Source organism: Nannospalax galili, unplaced genomic scaffold (genome assembly GCF_000622305.1).
Source record: "Nannospalax galili isolate Female #2095 unplaced genomic scaffold, S.galili_v1.0 scaffold140, whole genome shotgun sequence".
Classification (NCBI taxonomy): Eukaryota; Metazoa; Chordata; class Mammalia; order Rodentia; family Spalacidae; genus Nannospalax; species Nannospalax galili.
In genome coordinates, this window is record NW_008352267.1 from 682,341 (window position 1) to 689,113 (window position 6,773).

At 40.8% G+C, this 6,773-nt stretch overlaps 1 pseudogene; it reads left to right on the forward strand.

Moving 5' to 3' along the window:
• Positions 1-4,163: 4,163 nt before the first annotated feature.
• Positions 4,164-4,918, forward strand: LOC103746829 (annotated as a pseudogene).
• The last annotated feature ends 1,855 nt before the right edge of the window (positions 4,919-6,773 follow it).

Sequence of the window (6,773 nt, forward strand, 5' to 3'; positions counted from 1 at the left end):
TGTCCTTGGTCATCGTCCCATGGTCCTGGCATCTCCAAAAAGCTGGGGTCTCCACCGAAACTGAGGCTACACCTTCACCAATGGCCTCTTCTTGCATTTTGGGGTACAAAGCCTCAGATTCTCTCCATGACCCCTTCAATCCTGGGGTCTTTGCTGCAACTGAAGTTGCACTTTCACATATGCCCTTTCCTGGTCTCTCAGAGTGCCAAGCCTCAGCTGCTCTCTGTGACCCCTTCACGCTTTCAACACCAGAACCATGCAGGAGTCTCTTACACATTACCAAGTCCTGCTTCCATCTCGAAATAGAGGTGCCGGTCCCCTCTGTGTGCTGATCCTGAGGAAATACCTCCCAGAAGACTCCACCACAGTGATGCTGGTCTCTTGTTACTTACAGCTGATTTTTCAGTCCCAGCTAACCAGCATTAATTATCCCAATAAAGCAAAGGTTTTACTTCAGGTTCTGATCTCTTCTTAATCATAGCTGATTCTTCAGCCCCAGCCAACCAGAACCCACATATTCTCAACTCAAAATATTACAGGAACAGCCCTGATAGTCTCCAGTTCCCTTTGAAGCTTCATAAGCTAGGCCTCCATTGTCTACAACTCTTTCAGCATAACTTTTCCAAGCTCTACAGCAACAAACTCTGAGCACTAGTTTTTCCAGCCCAAAGTTCCAAACACTTCCACAGTCCTCCCAAAAACATCAAGGTCAGGTCTGTCACAGCAATAACCCACTCCTGGTATGAATCTCTGTCCTAGTCTGTTTCTCCACTGCTGTGACAAAACACTCTGACCAATACCAACCTGGGGAGGAAAGTTTTTATTCAGCTTACAACTCCCAGGTCACAGTTCATCAGGGAGCCCAAGGTAGGAACTGAGGGCAGGAACATGGAAGCAGGAGCTGGAACACAAGCCATAGAGGAAGGGTGCTTACTGGCTTGCTCCCCTGGCCTCGCATCAGCCTGCTTTCTTATGCAACACAAACCCACCTGCACAGGGGTGGCAACACCCATAGTGGGCTGGGCCCTCCCACATCGCTCGTCAAGAAGATGCCCCTCAGACATGGCCACAGGCCAGTCCAATAGAGGAAATTCCCCAATTGAGGATCCCAGATGTGTCAAGTTGACACTAAAGCTATCCAGCAAACTAGCTATGAATCTTGTGGACTACACTAAAAGCTAACCTGACAAGCTATGCCCATCAGCACAATAGTGGCACAAATATTATGGTAGAACCAACCACTCTTTAATTTGATTTAAGGTATGCTTCCTAGGGTAGAGTCTAAACCAACATTGATATCAACCTTAGGAACCTGAGGCTAGACAGGTCATGGGACATATGGGAGAGCCTAACACTATTCTATTACTATTAAATAGTTATATTAAACTATTTTTACTGATTTATCGCTATGCACATAGATTAATGCTTCTCTCCACTCTCACCAGAGAAGGTTCCTTATGCATCAGATAGTGATTAAAATAGAAACCCACAACTGGATTACATGCAGAAAGCAAGAGGCTGCAGATTGTTTATCTCTGAATAGGACACCTATATCAAACTTCTGCCTTCCAAGGTTCAGAGATCATTGCAGAAGAGGAGGTGGGATGATTGCAAGAGCCTGAGGTGGTGGATGATCACAAGTAAACAGAGGTCTCCAAATAACTGGTCAGTTACTCATATGAATTCACAGCAACCATGACAGCATGCATAAGTCACTTGCAAGTTCAAGCCAAAAAGAACGCAAAAAATATGCCAGCACAGACATGAGGAAAGGCATACGATGATTCAAACCCACCTAAGGAAATTGTGGCAACAGACAGCTGCTGGGAGGAGGAGAGACAGTCTTTTTAAGCATGGGACTCTTGGTAGGTTGACCAGTTTCCAACAAATGGACCCACACCGAAGTACATGTAAGGGCTTAAATTAGACTCTATAGGCCTTATATTACATAATAGAGCATATAAAGTTGTGTTGCGGGTAATAAGGGCAGGTGTGAATGAGGGAGGGAATCTAAATTTCATTAAATTATATTGTATGAAAATCACAAAAATTCAATAAAAATAAATAAGTAGACAAACCAACAGAAGGTCTTTGTAGCTAAGGCATCAAAAGAAAGGCAAAGAAGGGGCAGCTCAGCTCTGACTGACATCTAGAGAGAGTTCATACATCATTGTCAGTGAAGACAGACAAAACTGCATAATTTGTGAAGAATTGTCATGAAAATTATCATAATAATTATCTTATTATCACAATTATTACTTATATCTTTATAATACATGATATACTGTAAACTTATTGATAGGTGTGGCAACACCATACATCATTCATTTAATCGTCCTTAATACATCTTATATAATGATGCTGTACTTAAGAAAAGAGCTTCTGTAGGAAATTCTTTGAAAATTTAGTCTCCCAAAACAATTTATTCACTTCTTTATAAATTCCTTTATTCTATTATTTAACTGTTTGTATCCTGAATTCTGTATTATGTTTAAAATTTGCTTTTTTACCACATGAAAACCATCCCATAAAATAAAAACAAAAGAGCTTAACACTGATTATAGTGTTAGTAAATATCATCAAGTATTGGCCATTTTCCTGTTGTGTCTTTTTTCATTTGTCCCCATGTCTCTAAGTCTCTTCTAGCTGTGCCATTTCACAGACTTTGATTTACCTGAATGTGCAAGTATCTTCTAAAATGTCTTTCCACTTTGGTTTATCTGATCTTCTCTCCTGAGTATATGAAGATAATATGAAAAATATAAAACAGCATGAATAATAGAAAATGTAAATGCTCTTTTTAAGCAGCTTATTATTTTGAGATAAAAAGACAAATCTTATAGTCATTTTTAATTACTCCTCCCATAATTTATCTTGTAAATGACAATATAGGACACTGAGCTTACAAAATAATTATATTTCATTAATACATTTATATCATATATATATAATATGCTTCATTATAAAACTTTGCTCTATAAATCAGGTAAAATAAAAATACTTATTTTTGCTCCTTTTCTCAGGGAACACATTAGATATTAGTTTCATTAAATAAAATCAACTACTTTATTGTCTTAAGAAAAATAGTTTTTTGTTTTGTTTTTCAATTTTCAAAGGTTTATATGAGAGTCCATCGGGAATTTCTTGACAAGGGCTTCCAAAAGCATCCCACTATTGGGTTCTTCCTCATTTTTCTTTTGTCTTCCAAGATTGGACTCTAGAGTGATGGATTCAGGATTTGCTTTCAGGTATTTTGATAGCTGATGGAGTGGTTAGAATCAGTGTTAGTAACAGTATTTTTAATTACAAATTTTTAATTAATTAATTTTTTATTGAATATAATTAGGTGGCATTTACAACCCCTCCCTATCTGTGGAGTTAGCCTGTAGAGTTTAATTTGTGTCCACAAATGTCTTTGTGTGTGTCCATTCGTTGGAAACTGGGTAACCTAGCAAGAGTCCCATGCTTAAAAGAGACTGAATCTGCCTCTTCCCAGCAGCCATCTGTTGCCACAATTTCCTTAGGTAGATTTGGAGCTTCTTAGCCACTTCCTCATGTCTATGCTGGGATTTTTTTTTTTTCTTGAGTTTACATTTACAAGCACCTGACTTTTGACAAAGGCACCAAAAATACACACTGGAGAAAAGACATGTTCAACAAATGATGCTGGTCATCCTGAGTAAGGGCATCTAGAAGAATGATACTAGATTCTTACATTTCACTATGCACAAAACTCAACCCAAATGGATTAAAGAGCTCAAACATAAGACCTGATACACAGAATTAGATAGAGGAAAAAGTAGGGAGTACACTGGAGCTTATAGGCACAGAAAAGGACTTTCTGAACAGGACACCTATAGAGTAAAAATTAGTTACAATAACTGACACATGGTCGCACAGGAAACTAAAAAGCTTCTGCAAAGACCTTCGTGGTCTTTCTTACTGTCTTAAAGATTTTAAAATCCTTGCCCTCAGTGGGCTGCCAGCTGATGTAAGGGCTTCCAGCTCCGGCTCCGGCTCCTGGTCCAGGCACGACTCCTCAGACCCTCCGGCCAGGCCGCCCTGCAGGCCTGGGAGGAAACAGGAGTGGCAGGCTGCCAAAGCACTGCCCTCCACCATGGTGGCCGTGGCTGGCTGCTGTGAGAGCTGAGAGCTGCGAGCTCATGAACAGTTTCGGCATCTTCCTGCAGGGGCTGCTCAGCATCATAGCCTTCAGCACCTTGATGCTCAAATGCTTCTGATAGCCAAAGTATGAAAGGCGACCATGGAGGTTATGGCTTTTAGACACTTCCAAACAAGCCATAGGGGTGCTGTTCATCCACTTTGCAAATGTATACCTAGCAGATCTGACTGAAGAGGACCATTGTTCACTATACCTCATAAACTTCCCTCTGGACCCTACCATTGGCATGAGTCTACATGGGAGTGCTTGCTGTCAGCATCTTGTTGGAATGGAAGCAGTGGGTATCCTGTACTTTGGTGGATATGGAGACACTCTGCAACGTGGGGCCTGGGCTGGGCAATGCGCCCTTTATATAGTGATCATGATCTTTGAACAGTCTGTCATCTTTATCGTCCTCCTCATTTTCCAGTGGAAAAAGGTGGCCCTATTGAATCCCACTGAAAACCCAGACCTGAAACTGGCGATCGTCATCTGATCGTCCCATTCTTTGTCAATGTCAGTGTCGTGTTGCATGTTTTGTCCCTGTTTGTGCCCTGCCTTCATGGGTTCCTGTTCAAATCTCTGAGTTTGACACAAAAATCACCTTACAGTCCTCAGATCTTTCCTTCTGTGAAACCAGTTGCTACCTCCCACTCCTACACCCTGCTAGGCTTCCATTCACTGAGATACTCCTTCTGTGTGATAGTAACTTCTAGATCAGGTTCATTTCAGGTGCTCAGATCTTTCCTTCTGTGAAACCAGTTGCTACCTCCCACTCCTACACCCAGGCTCGGAGCTTTGATGAAGCTCCAAGATGAAGATGATGGATCCTAAGAACTTTGTGTTTCCTTCCCTGCTAGGCTTCCATTCCTTGAGATACTCCTTCTGTGTGATAGTAACTTCTAGATCAGGTTCATTTCAGGTGTGCTCTGGATGTTTATTCCTAAGCACAGTCCTCAGATTAAAGCTCATGAGCATAATAGCTAAACGTGAGGAACCAATGATGTAAAGTGTTGAAAGAACCAGGGCTCACCAGCATGGCGGAGTGGGCATGCACCTGTGTAGAACTGGCGAAAACCTAAAACAGGTTAGATCTAGAGATCTTGGTTCTAGGCCAAAGACAGGCTGCCTGTTACCACAACAAAAACCCCTGAGTGAGCAGAGCAGGAATTATCTTGCCTTTAGTCTCTTATAATACAGTGCGAGTGGGCATGGTGACTGGATAGAGGTTCAGCAGTTGAGAGTGCTTGCTGCTTTTCCAGAGAACCTGAGTTCAGTTCCCAGCACCCACATTGAGTGGCTCACAACTGCCTATAATTTCAGCTACAGGGGCTTCTGATGCCTTTGACCTCTGTAGCACCTGTACTCACGTGCACATATGCACACCCAGACATACATATGCACAATTAAAAATAAAATCGTTTTTTAAGTACAGAAAAAAAAAAAGATTTTAAAACTCTTGCCCTCAAACAGAAGTTCCCTGCTCATTTTCTTGCATTAAGGTAACACCTACATAAGTTCTTACCTATTCCTACAGCCTAGTTTTACTTTAAAAAAAATATTATTTTTGTTTTATGTGTATGCATGTATTGCCTGCAAGTAGGTAAGTGCGCCAGTGCCGTGCAATGCCTGTGGAGGACAGAAGAGGCTGTCAGATCCCCTGGGACTGGAATTATGAGTAGTTGTTAGCTGCCATGTGGGTGCTGGGATTGGAAATAGGGTCTTCTGCAAGAACAGTCAGTGTTCTTAACTGCTGAGCCATCTCTCCAGCCCCTTTACTTTTCTTTTAATTGAAAAAATTATAAACTTTAAATGTCTGTTGGCTCTTGCAGCTTATGAGTATTAAAATATTCTTCTTAGTTCCTCATTTTACAAAATATGTATAGGATACTTGATGGAGAAAATTATATTCTTTCAATTGCATTGTTGTTGTTAGGCAATAGAGTGAGTTCCTGATAAACATACCATAACTGCAAACATTAAATGCAAAACTGCATGTAACAACAAACACCATGCTTCTGGTCTGTTATTTATCCTCACAATAGCCCATCTGCCTAGGACCTGCTTGCTACCATTGCCCAGCATTGTGGGAGAACATTACACTTCCTGTTGCTCTTCAGGAAAAAAAATACAAAGTTTGATACATGACTTTTACCAAACATATATGCTTTTTAAAATTGTAGAATTATAAAGTAAACCATCATACATTAACAGCACTTTGTAAATGTTGGGACTCAGGTTTGCTTTGCTCAGCAGGGAACCTACTGGCTTCAGGGTGGAGAGACTTGATCTGCAACAGAATCTTGGCCCCTGGGACCTGTGTTTTTTCAAAAACCCACTTTATTTTAAAATTCAGATGGTTTTTATACATCCCAAGGAACTAGCAGTCACGTGGGATATGGCAGTCACATGCAAAGATTTAGGGTACAAAGAAATAGAACATTTAGTCTGTTAGTTGGTGCAAGAAGAATTCTTAAACTTTTACTCAAGGTTATCAATGCCCATCTGGTAATTTATTGCCACAATGTTTTCTTAGAGCTAAAAGCATGGTGAACTTTTAGCTTTTAGCTAAGGAGTAAACCTTTAACCTGGCCTAATCTCTTAGCTAAAG